Source organism: Rhinopithecus roxellana, chromosome 4 (genome assembly GCF_007565055.1).
Source record: "Rhinopithecus roxellana isolate Shanxi Qingling chromosome 4, ASM756505v1, whole genome shotgun sequence".
NCBI classification, from domain to species: domain Eukaryota; kingdom Metazoa; phylum Chordata; class Mammalia; order Primates; family Cercopithecidae; genus Rhinopithecus; species Rhinopithecus roxellana.
In genome coordinates, this window is record NC_044552.1 from 30,477,477 (window position 1) to 30,482,827 (window position 5,351).

Here is a 5,351-nt window from a genome sequence, read left to right on the forward strand (position 1 = left end):
GGGGAAAAAGAATGGTAGGGAAACCATCCCTGTGTGAAGTGAGAGTGCAATAGAGGGAGAGAATAGACTCCTAGCCCAGCCCTGCCAAGGCCCAGCCAACTAAGGCGGTGCTTTCATCTATGAAATGGACTCATCTATGAGAGGGGTATTGTGATGCTGTGCCCACAGCTCTTCAGAGAGGATTAATGGAATAATATGTATAAAGTACCTGGCACCTCGTGAGTTCCCCAAACACAAATTCCTTCCCTTCTCTTATTTGATCTTAAACAGCAACACAAATGCTTTCAAAAAGGGAAGCACAGGCCGGACACAGTGACTCACGCCTGTAATCCCAGCACTTTGGGAGGCCGAGGCGGGCGGATCACAAGGTCAGGAGATCGAGACCATCCTGGCTAACACGGTGAAACCCTGTCTCTACTAAAAATACAAAAAATTAGCCGGGCGTGGTGGTGGGCACCTGTAATCCCAGCTACTTGGGAGGCTGAGGCAGGAGAATGGCGTGAACCCGGGAGGCGGAGCTGGCAGTGAGCCGAGATCGCGCCACTGCACTCCAGCCTGGGCCACAGAGCGAGACTCTGTCTCAAAAAAAAAAAAAAAAAAAAAAAAAAAAGGGAAGCACAAAGGAAACATTTCCTTCAGAGGCGAATGTTGCCCCCAAAATCATGAACTTCGAACTCCCTTTCCTTTGAGGGCCGTTCTTATACAGTGAATGTGAAATTGCCACTTGCTCCCGTCAGTGTAATGAGGAAGTAGAAATATGACTTCTCCCTCCTCTCCACTTCCATTTCTGCTGTACAAGAGCTTCCTCACAGGTATGCAGGGCAGCAGCTCTTAATGGAGTTGTGGCCAGATCCTCACGGAGAGGAAAGTGATTTCTATGAGATTAGCTGAGTGGTGAGGATAATACAGTTATGGTCCAATAAACATCCTGATGAAGGTCATTTGTGTGCGCTCCCTCCTGCTGCGTCTCCACAGGCCTGGTTCAGGCTCTGCTTGGAAGGAGCGTGGAGACAGCTAAGGCTAGGGCCAGCCAGCCAGCTTGGACTGGGGACACTGTAGGATGGAGAAGTCAGTTGAACACCCCCAGCCTGTAAGGCAGGAGATTCAGGTTTTAACCTCTGCCCTGCCACCAAATTACTCTTTTCCTGCACCTCATCTTCCTCCTCTGTATGTCAAAGGTGGAGATCATAGGAAAAGAGCAGAACTTGGGATCCAAATTCCCCATATTCAAGCCCCAATCCTGCCTTTTATTAGCTTTGCAAGGTCCAGCCTTTATTCCATCCATTCAGTCTGTACAAGGCTTTGTGCTACTTGCCTTTGGTCTTCAGTTTGCTCATCCAGGAATTGGGCATAATGATATCAACTTCGGGAGGCTGGTTTGGGGGATTGAGAGAAAAATACGTACAAGGAGCATCCACAGACCATGAAACACAGAAGGGACAATAACTTTTTGCTCTCCTCTAAGGTTCCTTTTCATTGACTTTCTCTGATTCTATGAAAATATTTACTGGTGGTGGATGTACAAGAGGAGCTCCAAAATTACTTGTTGACTGAATGAATTCAACTGTAAAGCAGAATAATAAGCAGCCAAGAGGGAACTAGCCCTTTAGAAGGTACGCTACAGAACCAGCACCCAGTCACAGGACTCAGCCAACCTTTCCATGCACAGAGGGCTCCTCCATCCAGTCCCGTAGACAATAAAGAAGGTTGGCCGGCCTGTGCCAACGGAGCACGTTTACAGGCTCATTCTGTGCCAGGCGGACATCTCAACTCTACCCTCTGGCAATCTGATCAGTTGCTGGCTTTCCACAACCAAATAGCAGGCATGTCTTAGTAACTCACGAAAGGCTTCCGCAGGCTTCTGCCTTTTGAAAAAGCTGCAAGGCTAAACTATATTCACAGTGGCCTCTAGTGGCAAATTTCCAAAATAGCATGTTAAATGGAAACTTGGCAGCTGGAGGAATCTTCTTAGAATGACCTAGATTCCCAAACTGGGGGCTAGTTCAAATCTTCCCTTAATGAATGAGCACTCCAAGTTCCAGAGGTAAAGTGATTCATCCAAGGTCACAAAAAGCCCTCACAGCCCTCTGTCCATAAACCTTGCCCACAACTGGCAAGGTTGTGGTTTCAGATGCAATTAAGTATCTTGAGTTATCCGTTTGGAAGGACAATCGGGAATCCAATTCCCAAATCAGGCCAAGCCAACCTTAGGGTGAGACCCTAACGTGTTTTCTTCCCACTTTGCTTCTCTCATCTTTAAGAGTGTTGCTGGAAGATTCCCCTATCTTGGCATTTACCTAAAAAGTAGTAACTCACTCTTTAGGCGACAGGACTCTGAGACCACAAAGTGCTTCTTTGTAGGCAGTAAACTCCACCGCTTTAACGTGCTTTTCAATGCTCCCTCCTCCACATGTTGCAAGAATGTGGTGCCAAAAGGGGCCCCAGTGACGGCTCTGACTGGCTCGAGGATCTGGGGGTAGCAATCGTGTTTGTGTGGGGAACGCTATTTTGACATATTCTGGAGACACAATCCAAAAATACATCAGGCTGAGGACTTCCAGAGAGCTCAGTGGAAAGGCTTGGCTGCCATACCAGCTGAAGCCTGGGTTTGGAGAGTTGGGGTACAGTGATTTCTATAAGAGGATCTCAATCTTTTTCTGATGGAGAACATTTTATTTGATGCATTCAGCAATAACCTCAAAGCACTACAAAGGTGTTGAGAAGACTCACAGAGGGGAGTAAGAGAAGGTCCTTGTTCTCAGAGGTGGGAGGCACAGACTGTGAGGTGAGAGGCTGAGACAGGTCAGGCTGTGGACATGTCGAGATGAAGAGGCAGGAGAGGTGTGTGGTGACTTCAAGGGCCACTGGTAATAACAACTAGCATTTTGGGGGTGTTTTCTAAATGCCAGTTCCTGTTCTAAATACCTGTTCTAGCTCATTTAATCTTCACAATAGCCCTTGAGGTGTGGCCCATTATTCTCATTTTATAGTGGAAGAAACTAAAACACAGAGAAATTAAGAAACTTAAGTCCATGCTGCTGGTAAGTGGTGGAGCTGGGATCTGAACCCCAACAGTCAAGTTCCAGAGCTCTTTCCCTCAATGTCATCATTGTTGATGCTCTTTTCCCTGCATTTTCTGTGATGTCTACTGACCACACAATCTTACCTACCCTGGTGTCCACACAGGGTATCTCAGTGCCACTGAAGTCCATGTTGTACTGTCGTGGGAAAAGAACACTTTCATAAAGCTCAATCCTGGTAGCCAAAGCCAGCAGCTGTTGAAACTCATCCTGTGCCTTGAACCTCTTCACTCTTCCAAGATCACCAGGATGAGGTGGAGAGCTCTGCTCCAAGAGGCAGAAGATTGGCTCATGGTCCTGACTGCCCTTGCTCTTAGGAAAATCATGTTGGACATGTGTGACCTCTAGGACCTCACTACTCAAAGGGTGGTGTCTGGACCGGCAGTCACCATCTCCTGGGAGCTGGCGAGAACTGCAGACTCTGGCTGAGTGCTGAGTCAGAAGCTGCTTCCTAACAGACTCCCTCAGTGATTCCTGCATGTAGTCAAGTGTGAGAATCCCTGGGCTAGGGCCCTTGGACCATATTCTTTATAGTCTGAGTGCCAAGCTTCTCTTATCCATCATCCCAGGGGCACCTGTTTGAAAGCCTTTTCCACTGGTTTATCTACTTCCAACTTTACGCCTTCTCCAAATGTCTAGAATCTCTTTCTCTTCCCACATGAGAAGCAGCAGAGAGCTGTATCTCTCCTGTGCCTTGATGAGCCCTCGGTGGTCCTCCATACCTATCTTTGATCATCTCTATACAAGTTTTAAACTTATCCTTGCTTTCTCCTGATAAGCTATCCTCACTCTGACGAGATGTAACAAAAATGAGCTATCCCTAGTACACCCCACTTTTATGAGACCTGTCTCAATGGTACTAATCCTGACAGGATGTAAACACTCATATGACCAAAGAATTAAGCAGGATTCCTTTTAGACAAGCTTCCCTTATAAGGAAACAGGAACTTCTACAACTCTGGCTAACTGGCAGAACCACAACTTGTGAAGGAATTCAAGCTTCACTCTTTGAGGTCATATCCTCTATGAAAACTGGTCCAGGCCCACATGACTGCGATGACATGTATTTGGTGTCCCTTTCCAAAAACACGGAACTGTGCCCGTGTGGCTCTCCTCCCAAGGCATGCAGAACCTTCTTTGCTTCAGAGTAGCCATGATATGTTTCCACCACCCCCGTGCCCTGGATGAAAGTGGAGATTTTCAGGATTACGAATCTGGGAGGTTAGTGAACAGGTGCTATTCCTTGCTCTCAGAGGCAGATCCAATTATGTCCACCCAGTTCAGGCTGAAAGAAATACATTTCTATTTTTTTCCAGAGTGTAGAACATTACTTTGCATACAAAAACCATCTCTGGGAAGTTACGAAGTCATTTATATAGTTTGTTGTTGGGTTTTGCTTTTTTGCTACTGAGAGAAAAGAGAAAGGTAGAGAAAGAGGTTGAAGGTAGGGAAGGCTTGGGGAACAGAACCTTGTTTGGCCATTCCATAAAGTAAATCACCATTTCCAAAATTGATCTAGTAGTAAGAAACATTCAAGTTATAATCCCCTCTTCAAGGAGCTACCAGCTTAAGGTAGCAAACACCACAACAAATACTGCCTCTGGTCCCATAACAATGTGCAGGTGGGCCCTCTGCAAATTCCAGGGATGGTGCAGGTCTCTTAGCACATCCACCTGGTTCACTTACAGGCAATCCCCCCGACATGGTTTGGCTCTGTATCCCTACCCAAATCTCATCTCGAATTGTAATCCTCTGTGTTGAGGGAGGGATCTGGTGGGGGGTGACTGGATCATGGGGCATTTTCCCCCTGCATGCTGTTCTCATGATAGTGAGGGAGATCTCACGAGATGTGATGGTTTAAATATGGTGGTTTCTGTGCTCACTCTCTCTCCTGCCACCTTGTAAAGAAGGTGCTTGCTTCTCCTTTGCCTTCCACCATTATTGTAAGTTTCCTGAGGTCTCCCTAGCCATGTGGAACTGTGAGTCAATTAAACCTCTCATTTATAAATAACCCAGTCTCAGGTAGTGTCTCCATAGCAATGTGAAAATGGACTAATACACCCCTTATTCAGAAATGTCTATTTCTGTCACTTAACTTCTTTCTCTGGTTCTGCCCTTTTTAAGTTAGAATTGCTCTTAAGTCTACTGGAGATCCACAAGCCTAAAGTGATGTGAAATCTTGAACATACGATCTCTGTAATACTACTTAAAATGACTGGGATTAAAATGACCATTGGAACCTCATACAATATTTAGAATCAGACCACAGCA